This window comes from Prionailurus bengalensis, chromosome B1, assembly GCF_016509475.1.
Source record: "Prionailurus bengalensis isolate Pbe53 chromosome B1, Fcat_Pben_1.1_paternal_pri, whole genome shotgun sequence".
NCBI classification, from domain to species: Eukaryota; Metazoa; Chordata; class Mammalia; order Carnivora; family Felidae; genus Prionailurus; species Prionailurus bengalensis.
In genome coordinates, this window is record NC_057344.1 from 197,302,082 (window position 1) to 197,328,470 (window position 26,389).

Sequence of the window (26,389 nt, forward strand, 5' to 3'; positions counted from 1 at the left end):
TCTCAAAAAAACAGAAAAAAAAAGAAAAAAAAGAAAAAGAAAGGAGATGATTACGGTGGAAATTAAGAAGGAAATCATCGACAAGTACGTACGAACGAGGTATGCAAGTGGCAGAAATTGCAAGATCTTGTAAGAAGCCTACTTCTGCACCTCGTCTGCAGAGGAGGAGGAGAAAAGACAGAGAAATCCCTCACTTCAGAGGAGATTAGGGACGTGTGTAAAATGTGGGAAACAGTGCAAAATTCTGTAGAAAACACCACCCAAATGAAGCTGTAGCAGTGTGAGCGATGAATCTGTTTAATGACAATGCGAGGTCACATTTCTGCGAAATCCTCAAAAGGAGGCCAAAGCAATGCCACTGGATAGATTCCTTGTTAAAGTTGCATGAAAAGAAAGATTCCACTGAGCCAATAGATAGCAGTGATTCCGTTAGTGAAAGTGAAAGTTGTCCCGCACGATAACCCTTCTCTCTTGCCTCCCTCACACGAGCCATGAAGGTTTTCAAAGGTAAGTGCTGGTTGATTTGTTTATTTTTCTTTATATTTTGCATTTTCTTTATTATTTTGTATCGTATTACAATATTGTAATCATTTTTATATGAATATTTTGGGGTTGTGGAACGAATCATCTGACTCTCCATGGTTTCTTATGGGGAAATTCGCTTAGATATATGAGTGCTTTGGATTACAGGCATGTTTCTGGAATGAATTATGCTCGCGAACCAGGGTTTTACTATCCTTGTAATTACAAAGGACGACATAGTTACTTTGGAGTGGAGAAGCTAGCAGCTACCAGTTTAACTGTGTAGTCATATTTTACCTTGCCAATACTGGGACAAATCAGTGTTACATATTTCCTAACAGAACACTGAGAAGATGCCATAATTTCTGTGATATTGCTGCCCCAAGTGCATAATCTGAATCTAATTATTAGGAGGAGAGTATCAATGTCAAGTTCCTGATTTTAAAGATATAATGTGGTTATGTAGGAGGTTTTTTTTCTTTGTTTTTAGGACATACATACTTTAAAGTATTTAAACTTATAAGGGATCGTGTCTACAAGTTAATTTCAGTTACTTCATAAAAAGATCAATACGTGTACATTTAAGATGGAAGAAAGAGTGAGAATAAAAAAGTAAATGTACTAAAATATTAACTGTTGGAGAATCTAGATAATCCCTTGTATTGGAACTGAAACTATCATTTTGCTTTGAATTCTTTGTTACATATTATATATTTACAAAAAAATAAGCATAAAATAAAAGCCCAAATGGCATAGTCTGGTGTTTGCCTGACTCCAAACTGACTTCAGTTATGGTTTTGTTCAGATGTTGGAAAAAGTGAACTCAACTACTTTCTCTCCTTCTAGTAATATGTGACCCAGTCTGGCGAATGAAATATAAAATACCGGAAATATACTGGAAAGCTTTTGGGGAAAATCTCCATGAAAACAAGAACGTTTGTGAAGAAAAATGCCCAGTCCCATGATTTGCTTGTCCTTGGACCCCCTTCTCCCACCGCAGTCTTGCCTCTGAATGTACCTGCTTCAAGTATGTGATACTTGGGACAGTTGCAGGCCACGGGGCAGTCATGAGATCACACGAATGAATCTTTGAGATGCTAATGCTGAGCGCTAATATCATTGGCCACTAAATCAACACTAGTAGCCATTATGTATTTGCAGACTTCTTGTTATTGCAGAACAATAAACAACTGAATGTAGGCTATGTGTTCGGATATCGTTTACCTGAAGCTGGAGGCGTTCCTAACGGACCCAAACAGTAGCAACAACCCACATTGACTTCCATAAAGGAGTTGGTGGCACGATGGGAACCATCCCTCCAGAAAAGCATAGCTTAGGGTAGCATCACATAAACATTATGTTGGATTTCCTGTAGAAAAGGATCAGTTTGCTTATTAATATGTGGGTTCGTAACCGCAAGGATTGGTTAGAATTTGCACGAAAACAGAAAGGCATTTTGTCTACTTCCATCTCTGCTTTAAAATGTTGTGGGCATTCTGAGCACTTTATAAAAACTGAATCTTAAGAACCCACTGTTTTATGCCTGTACTGTATCTACCCTGTGCAGGGATTTTCAAGAAACACTTCAACATTCCTGTAAAGGACCCCTGGTGCCAGAATATTAGGAATGCACTTCTGTACCAGGATGTGGTCATCTGTTAAGACAAAAATGTTTTTACTGAATTTTTATGAATTCATTTTACCTCCTCTCATTTTTTGGGTATATTTCACGTAACCTTAAACCATTCTATGTTTTCAAATACCCAGTTAAAGCATCAGACCTAACATGGTTTATTTTAAGGATTCACATAATCCAGGAGCGCAAGGCAGGCAACTACTGTGTGGCATCTTGGAACCAGCACAGAAAAACAGAGCAAGTGTTTCCAGTAATAAAGCAAATCTACAAGCAAATTTTCAGTTGAGAAGAAAATGTGGTGTGACCCAGCGCAGTCAATTCTTGTAGAAAAGTAGAGATTCATTTCTTAAGCCAAATATTTTCCCTATCGATACACCTATATTTCGTCCAGCACTTTGCAGCCTCCAGAGACCTTGCAAAACTCAGCATGTGATCTGATCTCCACAACAACCTCACGAGATGGGTGGGAAGTAAGTTATTCATCTTGTGAACAAACAGGTTTACGGAGAGGATGTGATATGGCCTGGATCATAGAGCTGGCATGCAGAAGGGCTGATCCTCAAACCTGTGCTTTATGATGCTGATTCTAGTAAACTTTCCAAATGGAACTAGATTTTGTAATTTATTCACAATGTTTTCATTTTTAAATAAAAGCAGTTAGTATATATAAAGTAATATGACACTTAATGTTCTACACACACACACACACACACACATATATTGATTTAATTCTCACCAAAAATTATAGTTACTATCATCTAACTTTTATGAATGAAGACACTGAGGCATAAAGAGTTTGAATAATATGAACAAGTTAAAGTAATTACTAAAGGACACAGCTGAGATTTAAACCCTGGGTGTTGGACTCTGGGGTCCGTGCTCTTAGCAATTTCAACATACAGTCTTCTTAACACCTTAATTCCAGTTTCAGGCCTAAAGACATCTTGCTCCCTTTAAAGAATACCCTTCTCTTTCTTCTCTCCGCTCATGCTCTCTTCCTGTTCTAGAATACTAAAGCTGCAGGGAGACCTTAATGTGCTCTAATACTCTTAGTTTATATAGTAATCTGCTCCGTCCAAAATAACTCAAATTGGTTACTTCTTAGATTTTGAACCTGCAAATACCTTCCTGCCTCTTTCTTTGAAGATCTGGGATGGACAACGTAGAAATCCTAGGGATACCATTATTCCTCTCCCAGCATTCAAGACTCTAGTTAAACCTCACTAATGTGTAATTCCTTGTTTTGTTTGTTTGTTTGTTTCTGTGGTCCTACCTATGGCAGTTCCCTTAAGCTGATAATGCCATACAGAGCGGCATTGGTCCTCACTCAAGTGAGAAGAATTAGAAGAGAGACTCCAAGAGTAGATGTTGATCACTGTGCCCCTCTCCATGTCCCCTATGGATGGGTGTACTTGACTAATTTAGACTCTCTGTGAGCTTGGGGAACGGAAGCGGGGATGAAAGAATGTGGCTATTGCTTACTCACTAAATGTCTATTGCTCCACGAGACCTGGGAGTCCTCCATAACTTTTATATAATTTCTTCATAAATATGTGCCAGAATTAAATCCAGCTCACCCTTCTCTTCTTTAGGGTTGCTCCATTACAAATTTACAATGCAGATTATCCACTCTTCCTAATCCCTGCATCCTTGCAAGAGTGCCTGTTGCCACATCCCCTCATTTTCCCTCTCTACCAAAAATCTTGCCCCCTGGCCTCCGAGTTCTTGCTCCCGCAGTATAAGAGCAACCACTGGTTACTGAGTTTCTACTGGATGCTCATAAATGAGTATCAGCAAGTTTAATACCTTGTACACAGTTACGCAGTTAGTGACAGAGTCTGGGTAGAGGAGGGCTGCAGGTGCCAGAACCCATTGCTAAGTACAGCTTCTCTACTGTCTTCAACAGTTTTTATGGTTAGCCATTCTGCTGCTTTCCCATTCTCTTCCTAGAATGTTCGTTATACTTACTGCATTTTACTGAATTCAATTATGAAGACGGCTTTTCAGCTACAGCCCCCTACGGATGCTCAGCCTTTCTCATGATTTAGAGCTTGGTTTTGTGTCCTTCCTGATTCCCACAGCTGTTCCTCGGCATTATTCCTTGGTCTTCTTTTTAAAATGTCAGCTACTTGGAGGTTTTTGCCATTTAACAGCATGGTGGTTTTCATCTATGAACCTCCTGAGAACTTCCCTCGATTGACTGATACTTTGGCATATGGTTCCATGTTCTTCTCTTCAGGCCCTGCTGCTATCTTTTTTAAAAACACCCTAGGGAGGAGGTGGGTCAGCACTGTTACCATTGTCCAAAAGGCAGAGAATTTGTGGTATGGTAGTGAAGTAAAGTGCTCACAAGAATCCTCCTGCAAATCCCTTGTGTAGTCTAGACATAGTATTAAAAAAAAAGGCACAAAACAACCATTTAAAAGCACTGGAATGTATCCAAAATCAGACAGAAGCCAGAGGAGAGTTTATTCTTAAAAAACCTCCAACAGTAAATGGTAATGACTGCAAGTTTGTGGCTTAGTTGCTGTAGGGCACTCCCCATGAGTTGGCAGCAGAAACTCAAAAACTTATTAGCTCAAGGTGTCAAAAAACAGAATTTTGTTCTGGAAGAGAACTGGGCCCAGTATCTGACCATTCCTATGTGAAAAGCCTTGGCTGATCATGCACGCTGGCGGTTAGACTGAAGGGACTTAATGAAAATGCAAGCAGAGAACTGTGAGAACCTATCCTTAAAAAACAGAATTTCACTATATGAGATCCATGAGTGTGCTGTTTTTGTAAGTATTATTATTGAAAGCATTTTCCAAATACATAACTCACATAGCAAAAAGCTGAGCCTCACTAGCTTGAGACATCAAAGGACAGAGACGGAGGTGAGCAGAGCAATTAGGGGAAGAATTTGCAAAATCAAGAGAACTGAGAGAAGATGAGTCCGAAAATCTGACTGGGAGCAGTGCCCAAATCTTCACTGACGACAAAATTGTAAACATAAAAGGGACACCCCAAGGAGACGGGACTGAAATAGTGGCAGCTTGAAGCTGTATGAAGTATGTAGTGATTTCAGCTGATACGCACCATGGAAGTGGCATTGTGGTTTGGGTTCAAGCTAGTTAACTGCTGACTTATTAGAACAAAGATTAAAATAATCAAAACAATGTAACATAATACAAAGTGGCTGTATCTGCATCTGAACTATTTTTATTTTATTTTATTTTATATTTATTTGAGACAGAAAGAGATAGTGAGAGCAAGTGGGAGAGAGGAGCAGAGGGAGAGAGAGAGAGAGAGAATTTTAAGCAGGCTTCATACCCAGCACAGAGCCTGATGCAGAGTTCTGTACCACAACTCTGGGATCATGACCTGAGCCCAAATCAAGGGGTTGGATGCTCAACTGACTGAGACATCCAGGCACCCCTGAGCTACCTAGTTTTAAATACAAAATTAGAAGACATACATAGAAATCATAAAATATGATCCATACTCAGAAAAAAAAGACAATTGGTAGAAATGACATTAAGTGTATCCATTTGTTATATGTGGCAGATAGAGACTTCAAAGTATATATTATGAATACATTCAAAAAACAAGGTTAAAAATATGCTGAAAGAATTAAAGGAAAGAATGATCTTAATGAATGAATGAATCTCAACAGAAAAGCAGAACCTATGTAAATAAATAAATGGAAACTCTTTAGCTAAAAAATACAAGAACAGAATGAAAACTTTACTAAAGAGACTCAACAGAAGAAAGTTCCATTAAAGATAGATCAGTAGAAATTACTCCATCCAAAGAACAGACAGGAAAAAGAAAGGCTAAGAAATCGAGTGTACTCAAGGTTCTACCCATGAAAACAATGCCAACTGTTATGTTTGAAAAAAGAGTGACCTTAAAGAAAGGCACCTGAAAATGAGAGAATGAGAGCTTCACTGTTGAGTTTCCCATTTCTGATGGTTGGGAAGGACACAGGCTGCTCTGAGCTGTTGGGACTATCTATACCACTCATTAAGCCTCAGCCTCATTATATTAGAAACAGTTTGATCAAATACTCTGTGACAACCAATAGATTCAGAAAAAATAAGGCATTTTACGTGTGAAGATTCAGGAAGTAAATTATAGAACTCGTATTATTCAGTGTTGTACAATTGAGTGATTGTAATAGATTGTGTTATTGGCACCAACTTGGCGTTTTTCCCCTTCATTCCTTTAACTCTGCAGTTCATTCATACCAAGGGACATGGTTTGGAGGGATACATTTCTAAGCCTAATCTTGGCATGAGATGTGCTTTGGGCCGAGCAGACATTTTCAGAAATTAAGCAAGCAAAATTGTGAAAAGTGTTTGCATGTTGGGCTTCTTGCTCTTATGCTGTCACCATTTCTTTGAGAAGGTCATGCTGCTGTTAGCTGGCTAAGTACCAGGAGAAGGATGAGGAACATGAGAACAGAACTGTCTCCTCCTCAGTTAAGTTGCCCCAGTTAAGTGCTCCAGCCAACTCTAAGCTAGAACAGAGGGTCCCATTCAATCTTCAGATGCATGCATGAGGCCAGCTAGGATCAGCAGAATTGCCCAGCTGAGCCCAAGTCAGTCAATACTTCATCCCATGGATCAATAAACTGTATTAATAAATGCCTATTGTTTTAAGCCACTGGGTGTTCAAGTAGTTTGAAATAATTTCCTGATAGACTATTCAAAAGCATCAGGCACCGTGCTCGATGCTTTATCTATATTGTCGTGTTCAACACTCAAAACATCCTGATGAGGTAGGTACGACAATTGTTTTTGAAAATTTCAACAGTGCATTTTCAGATGAGAAAAAAATTTGGGTCCCGAATGTTATTTCTCATGCAAAGTCACACAGCTATGGAATGAAGCCAGGACTCAAATGTAGGCAGCCCATGTCAGATATTCTATGTACATAAGAATTTGTGTCAAAGGATTTGTCTGTTAAGGGAGTTTTCTATCTCCAAATTGTCAGAATTGCATGTTGACAAAGGGAGTGAAAAATAAACTGTACTGTAGAATTATAGAACATTTCAAAATATGTTATAACAAGAAATTTCTTTTTAATCTTTCTTCCTACACACCACTGACATATACAAACGCCATAATACAAATGCTTAAAGTAACGAAATACCAACTTCTGTTCTTGCTTACATTTGGAGTCAAAGTGTGCCAGGAAAAACATACGCCTGCTGCCATGCATGGTTATTAGTTCCTGGGCCTTCAAGATGCCTCCTACTAATTTATTTTCATCACCGTTGGTTTGAATTGTATCCTTCTTTCTCCCCATCATTCAGCACCACTTAAAAAGTGGGAGAAAAAAAATTAAAGGTCTCACTCCTAAAATTTCAGACATATGGTGGGGGGTTAAACAGATTCTATGGGATTAAGGAACAGGGGACCAGAGCTCTTGTCTTGTTTCTACCCTGAAGTGTCTACAAGTTGTTAAGCAAGACTCCACATATTTCTTGGAGCCCTAATTTTCTTTTATGTATAATGGAGTCACTACCAGCCCTGGGAGCCTATGAAACCCATTCATGTACTCATTCTATCAATACTTAGTTATTGCAAACTAGCTACGTGACAGGTACAACACGATTCATGTAGACAGAGAAACTAGACAAAATCCCTCCATGAGTTCCCAGTCTGGGAAATGGTCACAGAAAAATGTATTTAGTGCTCATTGTTTGTTGCTGTTGTTATTACAAAAACAGTACAGTTACCAAAAACTTAAAACAATATGTTATTGGAATTTCAATTAAATAATTTATTTTTAAATTCAATCTTTTACATTCTAAGAGAGTAGAACCAAAAGTTTTCACCGAAACTTCACACTTTCGATCATGCTTTTGCCAGAATCTATGATTTCGGTCTTTTCCCTCTTTTTTTAACTATGAATGTAAAAGGCAGAACAGTGTCTCACCAATAGCCACAATGGGATCACACATATATGTGTATATTTGCACACATATAAGTGCGTGTTTGTGTGTATACACACATGCGTGTGTGTGTGCATAGCATAAATAACCAGGCTAGAATGCTTAGAGAAAGGCCTACAATGGCTTTCGCTCTCAGGTTGAATGGAGAAGGAAAATCTGACTTGGAAAAGTTATTATCTATCTTCATAGCAACACAAGTATGTAAATACTAAACATGCTTTCTCTCTCTCTCTCTCTCTCTTTTTCTTTCCCAGTATTGCCTTTGTGGTATCCTTGGAGAAGCTGGATAGGCTCTTCAATTGGTTTAAAAATGCGTTTATGAAGACCTACATTATCCTTGCAATTGATGTCTGCATGTTGTTTTAATGAAGGGTTAAGTTTGGGGGTGCCTAGGTAGCTCAGTCGATTAAGCGTCCAACTCTTGACTTTAGCTCTGGTCATAATCTCACAGTTCATGAGACTAAACCCCACATTGGGCTCTTTGCTGACTGTGGGAAGACTGTTTGGGATTCTCTCTCTCCATATTTCTCTGCCCCCCCCCCCATGCTCTCTCTATCTCTCTCTCTCTCAAAATAAATAAGTAAAATTAAAAAAAAAATAAGTAAGTTTGGCTGTGATTAGCAGAAAAGAAAATAGAAAGGCAATGTGTTTAATAAGATAGAGGTTTATTCTCTCAAGTGGTCAAGAATGGCTGATCATTTTTAGCATTTGTCGTGTATCAGACACTATCCTGAGTGCTTCCCATTTGCTGATTCTTTTCATTCTCACAAAACCCTACAGGTCTTATTATCTCCATTTTACAAATGGGGACGCTGAGATGGAGAAATTAACTGTCCCGCGATTGAACACAGGCTATCCAGCTCCAGAGCCTGAGCCCTTCTTGCCCCTACTCAATGCCCCGAGGCAAACCATCATGGGTGAAGATAGAACATCACCGGTTCCTTTTAGAGTAGTTCCTATTTTCATGGTGCGGCGTGGTCTCCACATTTCACACAGCAGTATAGAGCCAGAGGTGAAGAAGAGGGTGTGGCAAGTGATGGGCTTATAAATGACTTCCATTTGCCTGGTAACATCTGCTGACATGGCTCTTTCACATGGCCACATCCAACTGTAGGGTAGCCTGCAAACATGGCCTCCATTCCAGTCCCCTGTGTCCAGCCTAAAACTGCCCCATGTCCATGGAAGGAAGGAATATTGGTGACAACTGATAGTTCCTACTCACAGGTCTCTTTTTATCATTTTATTTATTTATTCAGAACTATTTACGTATTTAAATTCAAGTTAGTTAACATATAGTATAGTCTTGGCTTCAGGAGTAGAACCTAGTGATTCATCTCTTACATGAGATGAAACCTGGTGCTCATCCCAACAAGTGCCCTCCTTAAGGCCCATCGCCCATGTAGCCCATCCCCCCACCCACCTCCCCTCCAGCAACCCTCAGTTTGTTCTCCGTGTTTAAGAGTCTCTTATGGTTTGCCTCCCTTCTGTTTTTATCTTATTCTGCCTTCCCTTCCCCTATGTTCATCTGTTGTGTTTCTCAAATTCCACCTATGAGTGAAATCATATGGTATTTGTCTCTCTCTGACTTATTTCACTCAGCATAATACACTCTAGTTCTATGCATGTTGTTGCGGATGGCAAGACTTCATTCTTTTTGATCTCTGAGTAGTATTCTGTTGTATACGTATACCACATCTTCTTTATCCATTCATCAGTCAGTGGACATTTGGAATCTTTCCATAATTTGACTATTGTTGATAGCACTGCTATAAACAGCAGGGTGCATGTGTCCCTTAGAATCAGCATTTTTTTAGCCTTGGCTATATTCCTAGTAGTGCAATTGATGGGTCATAGGGTAGTTCTATTTTTAATTTTTTGAGGAACCTCCATATTGTTTTTTTTATAAAGGTTGTACATATTTATTAAATGACTCTAAATTGTTTTTAGTAAGTCTACTTGGGAAAGACATTATTTCCCTTGTGTTCTAGAGGGGACAACAACCATTGTTCTAAGAACACAAGGACACCAACTGTTCAACTCTAGTTGAATCATCTAATTTATTTTTGTCATTTTCATTTTTGTTAACAGGAAAGCTGAGTTCTAAAAGTCCAAACTCATAGATAATTCTTTCTGTGAACCAAGAACTGAAGTGTTACTGGGAGCCAGTGAGTTGACCACCCCAGATCTCTGTGAAAACTATCATAAAATAGTCAATATGACAACAAATTATTATGAGACAGCCATCATATAAAAGTTCTATGAAAATGCCTCTTTTCAGAGTGTCTGTCAGCATTTTCATGGGAAATTCTGATTATTTTTCCTTCATTCCCAACTGGCTAGCAATTTGCAATAAATATATTTGATGCATGTCTCCAGTAGCTGCTTCCAAAGCCAGTAACTTTTTAGGAGATTATAAATTTAAAAAAATGAAATAGCCTTTTTTTGTTTGTTTGTTTGCCTTTTCTGAATTTGTTTCAACTTACACATAAAATAAAATTCCAAGTCACATGACAAATTTAATTTTCACTTATAACATACATGGTACAAAGGATTATCGAGGAGGAGAAAACAGCATACCATAGAATGACATTGTAGAGCACAAGGAAAAGTCACAATAATAAACACTATTGACCTAAATTATCCTGTCAGCAGACCTTAATTTCTAGAATGGATCAACAAATTACATCAAATAATATTTGTTTAGAAAAACACAGATGATCAACGTGATTCTGAAAAATCTAAAATTAATGAACAAAGCTCTATTTTCACTCCAGCTTTAAACAAAGTGAAAGCAAATGTGCCAATAGGAGAGTCAGACAAATTAGAATTAATTTAACATTATTAGTAAATACAGTCATTAAATTATAATGAAAGAGACTCACTTATGAAGTTTTGACATCATTATATACAAGTTAAATAGCACAACATCTGGATACATGAGCAAACAATGAAGAATCCAAGAAGAAATAGATAAGGGTATAAATTGTAAAAGGACATTTCTGTCTAAACATGACCGAATATGAAAAGCTAATGATACTGAATTATTTCTATATGCCAGTCTTTATTCCCCCAGCCCTTTATGATTTAGTGCATATATCTTCCCAATAAACTATGAGATTAATACTAACCATGAACAATGGGAGAAGAAATCATCCTATGAATAATATGGAACTAATACTTTTCTAAGAAACTGTAGCTCATTACGAAGAATCACATTCACTTTTCCAAACTACACAGCTTGGATTATTTGCAAAAGTTGACCACAGCAAAACATCAATGTATTCAAAGTATAGAAGATACGCGTTGTTTTGACTACTGACTAACACGCTTAATTCCCAAACAAAAAACACTTAGAAAAATGATTACTCTTAAAAAATCAGCTGGGCCATGGGGGTAACTAAAGACCTGAAAAAATAATTGAAAATTAAAAAAAAAAGGACATTATATTTTGAAATCAATATCAGAGTAACTGAAGACCAGTTCATAAATTTATTTTCAGTGTGAAATAAGGAAACACAAACTTTATAATCTAACTTAGGATATTCAGTTAAAAAAAAAGTCACGCATGCTTGACGGGGATGTAAAAATGGTGTAACTTTTTTGCTAAACGGTTTGTCAATTCTTTAAAATGTTAATATACAACCCCGCCCATTCCACTCCTAAGTACATATCCAAGAAAAAAGAAAATCTATCAAATCTATGAGATGCAAAATACACTGGGGTTTTCCCTGAGCTGGGTAGGAGAGAGTAGACAGAGACCGGGGAGTGCCTGCTAACAGGTAAGGGGTTCGTTTGGGTGCTGATGAAAATATTCTAAAATCAGATTGTGCCGATGGTGATACATCTCAGCACATATACTAGAAGGCCCGGAATAGTACACCTTACGCAGGGGAATTCTATAGTGTGTGAATTATATCTCAGTAGAGCTATTATAATAGGGGAGAAATGAGAGAAGTAAAACATAGTTTTGTGTCTGTGATTTCCATGTTTGTTACAGAAAGAAATTGCCAAAGTAATCCTTAGTTCTGATCCAGCTTGCTCTGTGTCCCAGGCCTTACCCAGAGCAGGTGCTTAGTAGGTATGTGTTGTGTTGATGTGTACTTAATTAAAGATAAATTCCTTCACGATGATTTGATGCAAACTTTCACACTAAAGAACAAGTTTGGTAACCACTTAAAGCCTTGGTGATAGGGTTTTGGGATGGAAACTAGACCAGGTTCTGTTGGCTTAGAGGTGTTATGTTCCTGAATACATATTTCTTGCTGCTCCAAGAAGTTCAGGGATGAAAAAAAGAAAGCAAGGATTCCTGCGGTATAGGACAGGAATCTTTTTGTGAAACCAAAATAAATCTGGTTCTGTGGAAGAGACTGTTTCAAGGTCTTTCTTTGGTTTTTTGTAAACTCTGAAAAGACAGCTCGAAAATGTACTGATAATATTTTCACGGGAGAGCACAACAGCAGGAACGCAAACAAAACACATGGGGCATTGATGGAGTCCTGGGTTGCTGGCACATTAGCGATCCTTTCAAGTCAACAATTAAAGACTTCTCAACAAATGTCATCTCAGCTAAATTCTACTCATGGGATTCATATGATAATCAAATACAGCAACATATGAAAATCTTTGGTGAACTTGTAAAGTGCCCTAAGATACAAGATTCTGCTGGTTGTTTTGTCTTCTTAGATACTCTCTATCTATAGATATAGATATAGATATAGATCTATAGATATAGATATTTGTGTATATATTGTATGTATATATATATATATATATATATCTTTCTATATATAACATTTGTGTATAATGGATCATATACATTTAATCTATATATACATGCACACGTTATATATGCAGATATACATATTATATATATATATATATATGTATACACAAAGTATTTTATATATACAAAAATGTTATATATGTTAAAAAATGCTTTTTTTTCACATTTGTTGTGTCTTTAAGATTATGAGTGGAGATGACCAATTGTCAAAATTCACTCTCTCCTCCTGTAATACCAGAATTATAACTAAGCACACATTCTACTTGTTTGTCTTTTACTGTGAAATCTCTATTCAAGTACCTTAATATTTATTTATTTATTTATTTATTTATTTATTTATTTATTTTTGAGACAGAGAGAGACAGAGCATGAACGGGGAAGAGTCAGAGAGAGAGGGAGACACAGAATCGGAAGCAGGCTCCGGGCTCTGAGCCCTCAGCCCAGAGCCCCATGCGGGGCTCAAACTCACGGACCGCGAGATCGTGACCTGAGCTGAAGTCGGACGCTTAACCGACTGAGCCACCCAGGCGCCCCAATATTTATTTTTAAAGACGTCAAACATGTTAAGGCTATAGATAGTAACCTTTTTGTATTTTTGGTAGAAACATTTTCCTAAATCTCTTTTATGACTTTTCATTTTACTCTTATTTGCTTGCTATGAATATATTATTTTTTACATAAGAAATCACATCATTCTGTTCCATCCTAATAGCTTCCATTATTTCAAATGTTATAGGATTATGAACAATTCAAAGAGATGGTAACTATCTCATATTATGATTGCTTATGATTTTGATTGGCACCTGATAGATTGCATTAGAATTACTTAAGCGACTGTCTACTTGGCTTATTCTTGTGTATTTCCTCACAGCTTGTTAAATAAATGAGATACATTCTTAAATGAATCGAGTTGGATTAGAAGCTCTATGAATCTATTTTTCATAAAATGTGGAAGATAGCAATCAATGAAAACTTTTCATTATGCTCTGTCGTAAATAGACACCACATGGACCTTTCACAGGCAGAGGGAAAATATCTTAATGCATCTTACTATATGTCAAGAATTGCGACTGATTTTGTACATATATTATTTTAAAGAATCCTCACCACAATCCTTTCAACTAGGACTGTGACCTCATATAATCAGTATTCTAGAGGAAGAAATTTAAAAAGATACGTGGCTACGCCCAGTCACATAATGTAGCGGCTGGTGGATTAGAGGGTCAAGCATAAATCTTTTGACTACAAATCCTGAGCCACACCAGGGATGAGTTCACGGGCTGGCTGCATGAAAAATGTGGAAATCCCCAGAATCATATTCCAATAGTGCTGAGCCTACAAGGATTCCTCTTGGCTGCTGGGTAGTAAAAGACCTTTTGCTTAGGCCTGCAGCCCACAGCCTTTATCATGCTCCTTGTGACAAAACTTCTAGAACCTTGGCCGGGGCATTTTCCCACTCTTGTGTCCGCTTACTTAGTACTGGGAAAACTGAAGTATTACTGGAAGGAAATGACTAACGTACATGAAGCAGCTGCACGGCCCTTGTCCCAAAGACACTATGCCATCTTAAAATACGGACTTTGAATAAGTTGTTATAAATGAAGATCCAACGCTCAAAAGATGGATTTCATTTTGTTTTTGCTATACAAAGTAAGGGGTGCAGATTTGTGAGGAACAAATCCCCTTTTGCATCAGAGTGAGAAGAATGTGGTCTTGGAGTCTGATAGACTTCGGCTCTAATCTCAACTTTGATACGTATCAACAAATTGCTTCCTTTTTAAATCTTAGCTCATCTAAGATTAGGAATAATGTTTTGGTATTTTGTGAAGGTTAGAGATAACATGCATAAAATACTTAGAATAGTCAGTTGTATAAAAGTTACCCAACGAAGGTCCCCCTCCCCCTCTCCCAGTACTCAGATACAAACACTTCTGTCATGCTTTGAAGGTGTTAATTAAGCTCCCTTGATTCTGAGCCAATTGTGACTGGACTCATATACATAGAGTACATTATAATGCATAGCGTTAGCTTTATTACTGGTGAAGCTTGATCAGCAAGTGTGAGAACTTTGAGCAGGAAAGCTCTACTTTCTTCTCTCTACTCTTCAGTCAGGCACCTGGGAGCCACCTGTGGGAAGAACAGACACCTGCCCAGCAGTATCGTACAACAACATGGCGGGTGGAGTTCTCCCTTTCTCCCTTGGTGCAGGAGCGAGCTAGAGCTCTCTAGACCTGACCCTCCCTCGTGCTCACTAGCCACCTAAACAGTATTCACTCTTGTTATGCAGAGGACCAATAGAGGGGAGAGAATAGCATAGAATTCTTGTCCATATTTTCCTGAGAAGGCTGAAATCTTATCAGCTTTTCCCATTGTATGGTTTGATATAAAAAATAAAGAGGAAAAGAAAGAATATCTGTTAGGATGGTCTTGGCAGAAAGTAATAGAAATTTAAACTCAAATGGATGTGAACATTATGGAAACATGTACGTTCACATGAGAAAGAAATCAGAGGTGAGTGGTCTTCAAGACTGGTCAGTCCAGCAGTTAATAATATCGTCAGGTCAGCCTTTCCTTCTGTCCTAAGGCAAGTTCAGCCACGGTTATGAAACACCTGTCAATAGCTCAGGATACATTTTTCTCATTCATGACTTGGAGGAGAAAGTAAACCTGACTTATGTTGATAAAAGCCAGAAAGCATCTCTCTTGGAGCCCCAAGCAAACTTCTCTGCTCATCTACCGGAAATGGCTTAGGCTTTCTTATCCCTAAGTGAATTATGAGTAAGAGGGCTTAGACTAATCAGCTAGAGGGGAACTGATATTGGGGAAACAGCACTTTGCTACAATAGACTTCCTTCTAAAACCTGAAGCCTATTTGCTCGATTCAGGTAGGTATGGCTTCTGCCTGACAGCAGCAATGTTTAGCTCAGGACCCCCAGCAATTTGTGTTGCTGGATTATCTATACCCACCACTGCCGGGTGCTAAACTTGATGTTCTAGAGACAAAAACTAAAAATGGGTATTTCTTTGAGTCTTTGTTTGAAAGGAAAAACTACTTGCAAATATTGCAACAATTGAATGTAGACTGCCGCATAGGCTGTATAATATACGATCTTTCTTTTTGTTTATATCAGATAAATTGAAGTGTGCATTTTCTGACAGCTTTATTTTTCGGCAACCTACATAATATTTTTAAATGACTTATTTCACATACCTTCAAATCATTTTTGAATACACTCTTGCACTTTAGATGTTTTTTGTCAACAGAGATGACGATGTGTTTTTTCAAGGTTATAACACACTTGAGCATTGGCCCCTGGGGAACTTACCAGATTGGGTTCCATTTCAACGGTGATCAATTGGAATATATTTTGATAGGTTTTTTTGTAAATGAGAAAACTTTATGGACATAAAACAATACTCACAAAATATGTGCAATACTGAAAAGAAAATGATTCTGAAACACAGGGATTACATTTCCTCGGGAATTCACATGAGTTCAAAATTAAGAGACATATTCTACACAATGTCGTTGGTCAGTTCTCAGTTGTTCCTCAGGGAATAAAAGGTTACATATTTTTAAATACACTGTTTCAAAACCATTTTACCAAACTGCATCAATTTTTCCTTTCTGAATTTTGGCCATTTGTGAAATCAAGAATATGGTTGGCAGTAATAGTGTTTGTAGGTTGTTGGAAAGCTCAGTCTTCAAACTATGAGTTAATATTTGAGTCGATTAAAGTGCCATCATACCTAGGAAGATATAGGGAGCTCTCCAAGAATTCTCAAGTACAATTTGAGGACTTGGTATGTCCGATGAATGTAGCATTCAAAAGTTCTGTCCTGGTATTGTGGCCTCCCAGTTGGTTGGTCTGTGTGTAGAGTGGTTTGCCTTTTGTCTTTTGGACTGAAAGCGACTGTGGGCAGTAGGCTGATCACAGCCGATGGACTGTGTCGATGAACTGAAGATAATACCTCTGCACGTTTGTATGATCCAAAGTGGCTTCTTGAAATGCTGTGATCTAGGAGTTTGGATTTAGAGATAACAAGGAAAGACATCTTCCCATGGGCATGATCAAAGAGGAGGAAGTTCCCTTGAGCTCAGATGGTGATTGTTTTTGACAAGGGCGAATGGTTCTCCTTCTCTGGGAGGCATTCCTCTAGGTGTCAGTCTTGCTAACACTGAGATCCACATTACTGTTACCAGAGAAGTATCTAAGCACTGAGATAAAAATTGACATTCAGCGGTGGGCTGCTGCTGTCACAAATACCTAAAAATGTGCAGGTGGCTTTGTAACTGGGTCACAAGTAGAGACTGTAAGAGTTTTGGGATGCATGCTAGGAAAGCCTACATTGCTGACACTGCACCATTAACGATGATTCTAGTGAATCAGGAAAAGAAGAGGTCTATAGCAAAAGTCTCAAACTTTTCAGAGAATCCCTAACTCATCTTGAACAAACTGTTGTAGAAATATGGACAAAAAAGTCATTCTGATGGGCTCTCAGACAGAAATAAGGAAAATGTTGTTAGACGACAAGGGAAAGACAGTCTTTGTTATAAAGTGGCAAAGAATATGGATAAATTGTGTTGTCATCCTGGTGGTTGGTGGGAAGTAAAACTAGAGAGCTCTGGAGTTGGATATTTGCTGAGGAAATATCTAGACGATGCGTTGAAGGAACAGCATGGTTTCTCCTGTTTACAGGAGTGTAAGAAAAGAGAAATGATTTAAACATGGAGTTTTTAATCAATAGGGCAATAAAACTTAAATATTTGAGATATTCTCAGCTTCTCCATATTGAAAAGAATCAGAAAGCCTGTTCAGGAATGGCCAACTGACCATTTCTTAAGGAGATTAGTCAACAGGTAGATGGTTGTTGAAGACATGGGATAGATGAAATTGGTTAAGAAAAGTATATAGAGTAAAAAGCGTGGAGGACTAATGTCAGAATGTTCTGCCACATGAATAAACGTGGGTAGAGTAGAAGAAATAGAATGCACAAAGGGACTAAGAAGACAGGAGCACAGAAGGAAGTGGGGTGAAAATAGTGGTACAGAAGCCAAAGTAAAGTGCTATTATTTGAATGTTTGTGTCTCCCCACCCCCCAATTCATACTTTGAATCGTAATCTCCCATGGTGATGGTATTAACAGATGGGGACTTGGGGAGGTACTTAGGTCATGAATGGGATCAGCGCCCTTATCCCACAGAGTATCCTAACTCCTTCCCCCCATGGGAGGACCCAGAGAAAGTCTGTGACCTGGAAGAGGATCCTCGCCTGACCATGTTGGTATTCTGACCTCAGACTCCCAGCCTCCAGAAATGTGAGAAATAAATTTCTGTTTTTTTATAAGCCATCCAGGCTGTGCCATTTCATTATAGCAGCCCAAACAGACTAAGACAAAGATACAGATAAGTAGGATTCTACTTAGTGAGGCAAGTAAGGTAAAAGCTAAAAAGAGACTATAGGATTTGGCAATCCAAGGCTTTTGCAGAGTGACTTCAATGTAGAAATGGGAAGAAACCCCAATTTTATCAGGATGAAGAGTAAATAGGTGTTGAGGACTGGGGATGGCAAGAGCAAGCTCTTAAACTGTGGACTTGAGCTGTGAAGGAAAAGAGGGAGCTATTACTTAATCTAGACAGGGATGTAGAGTCCCAAAGGACATTGAGGCTGTTGTTTCAAATATGGGAGACCCTAGCATTTACATTGGCCATAGGAAGGAGCTAGTAGAAAGAGAAATGTGAAGTCAGGTTCCAGTCCTACATCCCAGGGAAGATAGGAAGGATGGAAAGGCTGGCCCAACCAACAGGAAGGGAGAATTCATTTTTGTATTAGGTTCCTATAATTGCCATAAACTGCATTGCTTAAAACAACAGGAAGTTATTCTCTTAGAGTTCTGGAGTCTAGAAGACTGACATCAAGGTATTGGCAAAACCATACTCCTTCTGAAGGTTCTAGAGAATAATCCATCCTTGTCTCTTTCTAGCTTCTGATAGTGCTGGCAATGCTCGTAATTGCTTGGGCTGCATGACTTCAATTTCTGCCACAGTCTTCACCTGGCCTTCTTGCCTCTGTGTATGTCTCTGGGTCTCTGTCCTAGTTAGCTCAGGCTGCCATAACAAAATACTGCAGGATGAGTGGCTTAAGCTACAGAAATTCTGTCTCTCAGGTCGGAGTCTGGGAAGTCTAAGATCAAGATGCCAACAAGGGAGGTTTCATGAAGAGGGCTGGGCTGTGTGTTCATATGTCCTGTTCTTTGTGTGATGGGAAGAGAGAAAGAGCAAGCTCTGTGCTACCTCTTCTTATAAGGGTACTAACCTCATCATTAGAGCCCTATTCTCATGGTCTAATTGTTTTTGAAAGGCCCCATCTCCAAAGACTATCACATTGGAAATGAGAGCTTCATCCTAGGGGGGAGGGGAACAATTCAGTCCACAGCAGTCTCCAAATCTCTCTTTCCATAAAAGGATAACAGTCATGGGATTTAGGGGGCCCTAAGCCAGGATCACCTCATCTCAACTTGACCATATCTGCAAAGACCCCTGATCCAAACACGGCACATTCGGGAGTTAAGACTGCAGTGTAATTCTCTGGGGACAGTACCTTATAGCACAGCAGCAAACACAGTGAGTGCATGTGTAGAGTTACCACTGAGGAGATCAAGGCAGGATACTTGGGGGTTCATGCCTCACAGTCCCTATTACTTCAGAAAATTGAAATAGATTGTCATCTGAGAGGCAGAAAGAAATGCTGCCCTATAAATTCCAATGCCCCTTGAAAAACACTTTACTCTGACGATGGCATGTTGTGAGGGCACTGCAGGGGGAGTGGGTGAGTAGGCATAGGCTAGGAGATAAAAAAGGCTTTTGGAGGAGAGGGCATGGGACCTCTCTGTAGGATGAGTAGGAAAACGCCCCAGGGCAAGCACGTGTGGTTGTAGAACATTCCAGACAGATAGAAAGAACAACACGGGCAAAGATGTAAGGGTGCAGAAAGGCCAGAGAACTTTATCAATTACCCTCGGTGTCACGGCCAGCTGTCAGAGGGACTCTACATTGCAGCTCCGTGTTTCTTCCTTGAAATCCCCTTTTTCTCCCACTCTGCCACCCTGGAAAAGGAAAGACAGATGTTGCGTCCTTGGTCCAGCAGCGCTTCTGTTCTGATTGTGCATCCTCTTACCTAGTGTCCCGTTATCAATCCCAAAAGGCCTTGGGGCTTAATGAAATGCACAAAGTGGAAGCCGTGATTAATGCAGCCTAGGCCAAGCTGCTGCAGGAGTGGGGATGCCTGCCTCCTCACAGAGATGTCATTGTTCTTCCCTGAGACGGTGTCCCTCCCTCTCACACCCTGACCACCGCTTCCCCAAGCAGAGTGTTTATGTGTTGAGTGCAACACTCCGTGGACTTCGGGGCCTAATGGGGTGTGAGAGGGGGCCTGGGGTTTTTCATCTTGTTTTCAGCTGTACAAACACCACACACTTTCCCCATCCACTCAGGGTCTAAGTTCAGGCCTTCTAAGATACCAGCGGCTGCAAGGTGGTGGCAGGGACTCCACAAGTCGAAAGAGAGGGACCCGGCACCTTCCCCCCTCATACCAAACACATTCAAAGTGTTTATTTTCTCAGCCCCAACCTAAGCTCTCAGATAAACAACTCACTGCTGGTTGACACTTTAGGGCTCCCCCAGAAGCTTTTGTTTAAAGGCAGCAGGATGGGCTCTCCATTGTCCGCAGCAAGTAGAATGTGCTTCCCCGAAATGCAAGCAGGACAAATTAATTAAGAGATATTCTCTTCTCCCTATAATCATTTTCCCTCTCCCTCCTTCCCTTCCTCCCTCCTTTCTTCCTTCTTTCCTTCCTTCCTTCTTTCCTCCCTCCCTCTCTTTCCTTCCTCTCTCTTTCTACCTTATTAACATTGACTTAAGACATCTTACCCACCAGCGGAACCTTTAGGAATTCTTCAGACAGCCTGATCACCCTGGAACAGAGACAGACTCGAAGGACAAGAGGTGAAGGGGAAAGACACCAGCATCTGCTGGACTCCTGGCTGTTCAGGTTTTTACACCTTTGTATCAACCCCTCCCCTTGAGAGTGAGCAGGATCTGATTTGTTTATAAATGAATAGAACACAGTGAAGGTGATGGAATGTCAATTCTGTGATTATTACACTATACAAGACCTTTGTTGTTAGTAGACCTGCTCTTGACACTTTCTCTCTAGGTGACTTTCAAGAAATAAATAGCAAAATCAGGAGTCCTATGTCACAAGAAAATAGGGCTGTTTTACAGCTGACAGCCCACAACAGGCTGGGTCCCTCAGTCGTCTACTTGCACGCAAATGAATTCTGCCAACAATTCTGCCCAAAAGAATGACACGCCTGGGGCGGGGGGGGGGCGGTGGTGCTTTGGGTGGCTCAGTTGGTTAAGCATCTGACTTCAGCTCAAGTCATGATCTCGTGGTTTGTGGGTTTGAGCCCCGCATCGGGCTCTGTGCTGACAGCTCGGAGCCTGGAGCCCGCTTCGGATTCTGTGTCTCCCTCTCTCTCTGCCCCTCCCCTGCTCATGCTCTGTCTCTCTCTGTCTCAAAATAAATAAAAACATTTAAAAAAATTAAAAAAAAAACAATGACACACCTGGAAGAGGATCCAAAATCTGGATGTGCAGACATTCTCAATGGAGCCCTCTCTCTTTGTTCTGCTTTTATGAGGCATATCTAGCCAGCTTCTATTTCAGAGTGCTATTTTGTTTTTCTTTAGGCTTGATTATGAAACCAGTCTCTTTGTCACTCAAGACATATGTTGAGTTGTCCAAATGGCTTTCTGAAGTTTTCCTTACTTGATTTAAGTTTTAGGCTGGTCATGTGAGTAGGGATACACACTCTATCCTTAGAGAAAGGAAAGGAAAAGCATTACACTCCAGGAATAGAACTTTCTTAGAGGTTCCTGTTATTAATGGAATCTTTATCTTCCTGTTATTAATGGAATCTTTTTCTTTCTTTCTTTCTTTCTTTCTTTCTTTCTTTCTTTCTTTCTTCTCCCTTTCCTTCCTTCCTTCCTTCCTTCCTTCCTTCCTTCCTTCCTTCCTTCCTTTTCTTCTCTCTCTGTCTCTCTGTCTCTGTCTCTGTCTCTGTCTTCTCTCTCTCTCTCTCTCTCTCTCACACACACACACACACACACACTCCTTCTCCTTCTCCTCCACCACCTCCTCCTTCTCCTTTTTTTCCTTCTCCTTGTTCACCATCATCATCTTGAATTCCTCCTCTTTACATTGCCCTAATGTCCTGGAGGTAGGTAATAGACCAACGGCAAGACTTGTTTAGCAGCATTATCTTTGCAGAATCTGCACACATGGATTTCAGTTTGGTGGGGGGTGAGGGGTTAGCTGAAGACCAAAATAGACCAAATCTATCTTACTGTTTTCTTTATCCAGTATAAATTTTGGATCAGTTGCTTTCCCTATGATCATCAGTGGCATCATGCATACAATGGGAGTAATAATAATACCAGCCTGTCAGTGTCATTCAAAGAGTTTCTGAGATAATGAACCTTGCAGCGACAAAGTACATCAATAACTCTTTACCCTTTAGGAGTGGTCAGTCTTGCCTGTGGGTTGCTCTAATGAAGTTAAAAGCTTAGATTAAGAGGGGAACTAACCCTGAATTCAAATCTCAACTCTGCTACTTAACTTACCAGCCTATTAATGTGGTACCATTTATAATGTTTCCATGTCATGATTTTCTTATATGAAATATGGGGATAATAATAGTATTTCCCAAATAGGGTTGCTGTAATGCATAAATGAGAAGGTGGATGTAAGTGCTTAGCCAAAGCCTACCACATACAAAATGTTCAGTAATATTAGCTGCTGTTAATATGAGTATGATAAATTACTGCTACCTCAGTACCAACAAGTTGTATGCTGATACGTTTTATACAGAATGACCACTCACTTTCTCAATGATAAAAAAAAAGTATGATACAATTTTTGTACAGAAACTATTTGTCTTAGAATACTGTACACAGAGTGGCTTATAAACAACAGTAATGTATTTTCATGATTCTGGAGGTTGAAGTCCAAGATCAAAGCACTGGCGGCTAGGTGACTGCTTCCTTGTTCATGGGCATCCTTTTGCTCACATGATGGAAGGGGCTAGAGATCTCTCTGAGGGTCTCTGTCAGAAGACTCTTAATCTCATTCACGACAACTATATCCTGTTGACCTAACTTCCCAGAGGCCCCACCTCCTAATACATTGGAAGTTACAGTTTCAACATATGATTTTTTTTTGGAGAAGAAGACAAATATTTAGTCTATAGCATTCTTCCCTGGTTTCCCAAAATGAATGTCTTGTTCCCAGGCAAAATACATTCATTCCATCCCAATAACCCTAAAGTCTTAATTTGTTCCAACATCAACCCTAGTCAAAAATCCAGTCTCATCTGATGAACCACCAATCTGGATTTCTAACCCAACTTTTTTCCAAACTATAGACCAACTCAACAAATAGTGAATATGTATTTTCACGGATAATCCAACCTCAAGATGTCTGCGTTTATTATTATCTTTGTTCTATTGTTACTTATCTTAAAGTCCCAATAGAAAGCAAATGCCATGCACTCAGTCATTCAAGATTCAAGCATGGAGTCACCCCAGGGTCACCCTCTGGCTCCTCTTTCACATGTAATCAGCGACTGAGGATAAGAGTTCCATCCCTTTACTCTTTGTGGCATCTGTTCTCCCGGCTCTGCTTTCACTGCCTTAACTCATGATATCATCATCTTTGTGCTACACAACCAGGATAGCCTCCCCCCTGGCCTGCTCACCTCCTATCTCTCTCAGAAGCCCATCTTTCTTGAGATAGTCACAGTGAATTCTGTAAAATGAAAATCAGATCATGGCATTTTCCTGCTTTATTCATATTGCACTCTCCCCTTAACCAATTACGGAATAACCACTAAGACCTTCTCTTAGTTGCCTCTTCGAGTTTTTCTCCATCACCTCTTTCATTCCCTCCTTGCCTCGCACATGGTGATTCAGACATACACTCGTATTTTTGGTTCCCATCTCTCTATGCCTTGGTTCAAGAATGCCCCTCATCAGCAGCCACATAGCGAAAAGTTCTCGACTCTCATGACTGAGCAAGCATCGTTCCTTTATGAAGGTTTCCCTTCTCACCCCACGGCCTCATGCAGGACTACCCCATTCTTTGTGTTTTGGGGACCTTTCATAGTTGTCTCTGACCAGAAGTGTTTCACTTTGTTTGCATGCCCATGTTTCCCGTTATACTGGGCAGATGTTCAAGACAAGAGCAATGACCCACCCATCCATATATTCCCATCACCCTTCATAAAGTTAGACAGACACACAGTGGGCACGCGCTGAGTTAAAAGAGGAGTAAGTGAATAAATAAATCAGTGGACGAGTGGATGGATCTACTAAACAGAAGTAGAAACCCTCATTCTATGTTCCTCAAAGGGTTTATGGGTTGATGACATGAGATGATGGGTAATCGGGTTCAAAAATGCCTGGTAATCAGGTTCCTGGGTGGCTCAGTCGGTTGAATGTCCAACTTCAGCTCAGGTCATGACTTCACAGTCTGAGTTCGAGCTCCGCATCAGGCTCTGTGCTGACAGCTCAGCGCCTGGAGCCTGCTTCAGATTCTGCGTCTCCCTCTCTCTCTGCCCCTCCCCTGCTCATTCTTTGCCTCTCTCTGTCTTAAAAATAAATAAAAACATTGAAAAAAATTTTTAAAAATGCCTGGTAAACACCACAACGGAGTAAGTAATTGTATGCCTGGCTTGCAACGAACTGCATCATATCGCCATTGTTACCCTAGGGTCTTCACTTTACTATATTCTTTGGGGAAGTCTCCCCAAAGGGCTCACAGAAGACTCTTCAACTCTTCTCTTTCACGTCTGCAAGGCTGGAGCAGAAACATGTTGGGATTGGGAGGCAGGACATCTGAAATCTTGTGGGACCCTCAGCAATTTACTTCCATTTCCTCTGCCTCAGTGAGAAGGTGAGTCTTAGCATTGATCGGAATATCATATATGCTGTTCATTTGATCATTTCACACATGGAGAAATGGAAGCTTGCAGGGGTTAAATAAACTTAAGGTAGAGCCAGGACTGGAACACATTGCCTCGACGTTGGGTCCGTGCTCTTAACTGTGTGCCACACTGCCTTTCACAGGATGAATGTTTGTTATAAAAGAAATGCTAAGAGAAACAATGAGACAATAATCTAATTTTTTTCACTAAAAGTGAAAGGATGCAGAAAACCAGCATTTTCAGCCAGGTTATTTTCTTGAAAATGTAATGATCGTATTCCTCTAGGCCCTGACCTTACCCTGGGTTTTTACACAATGCAGCAGAAGCAAGGTGCAGTCGGGCCACACCTGTCCACAGCTGACTGCTGGGACAGGGTCCAGTGTAAACAGGTAGGCAAAAGAAGGAAGAGGATGTGAGATGGAACACAGCAGGTACGTGCTGCACTCCTTTTTAACATATTAAAAATGGAGGCTTCTGGACTCTAGAGGAAGGTCCCATCTGCCTGTGCTGCTATGCGCTGCCCCACAGTAGTGTAGGTGGAAGAGGTAATAGGGAAGCTTGACCTCCAGTGATGCCAGCAGATTGTGTTTACTTACGTACAACGCCCAGGCTTCTTAGATAATATATGAGGTAAACCGAGGACTTCTGGCAAAGCCGTTTCAGGAGGACTGAATTAGCTAGGAACTGACCTCCGTCCAGTAGATGCTTTCTCCTTTCTGGTGCCTGGAATGCAGACATACCAGATGGAGGTGCAGTGGTCATTCTGCGACCATGAAGCACCGTTGAGAAGGGAGGTCACTTTCTAAGGATGGTGGAGAAGAAAGATAGAAGTTGCTTAGGTCTTTAATGCTACCTTTGATGGGCCATCAACACCCGCCTGGTCTGTTGCCAGACTTGCTTTACCTGAGCAGAAAAAAAAATAATAATAACTTTGACTTCCAATACTCTTACCTGCAGCCAAACTAAAACTTCAGTGATACAGCTCTGTTCTCAGGGTTTGATACATTCACATCCCCGCAAACAGTGGTGGCTGACTTACTCTTTACTGGAGTTGAAAACAAAACAAAACAAAGCAAAACCAAAAAAAAAAAAAAAAAAAGCTCAGTCATTTTCACTTAAATCAGAAGCAAGGCATTACTAAAAACTACATTATGTGCAGAGTCATAAAAGGGATATGACTCATATGAAGAGACAAAAATCTGCTCTGGCCAAGATACTTCCAGAGCCTCCCACCATGGGATCCTTTTTGTCACAAATGTCCAGTTATCCTGACTCTGGCGTATGGTTTGTGAACAGGACTAGGTGGGAAATCAAAACTAGCTTTAAGGGGGGGAAAGTGGCAGTGACCACATTTTCCTGACCCCGGAGAAGAATCTGGTTTATTTGCTTGGTTCAGTTTCTACAGGACTGTAAATAACTGAAAAGCTCAAGACGACCTTGGATACAGCTCCTTTAATGTCAAG

The 26,389-nt window shown here is 40.0% G+C and overlaps 1 long non-coding RNA gene across 1 annotated transcript; it reads left to right on the forward strand.

Moving 5' to 3' along the window:
- The first annotated feature begins 393 nt into the window (after positions 1-393).
- On the forward strand, positions 394-1,724 carry LOC122468519. The gene is made up of 2 exons (XR_006293264.1): positions 394-507; positions 1,369-1,724. It is a non-coding gene; the product is annotated as an uncharacterized LOC122468519 (long non-coding RNA).
- The last annotated feature ends 24,665 nt before the right edge of the window (positions 1,725-26,389 follow it).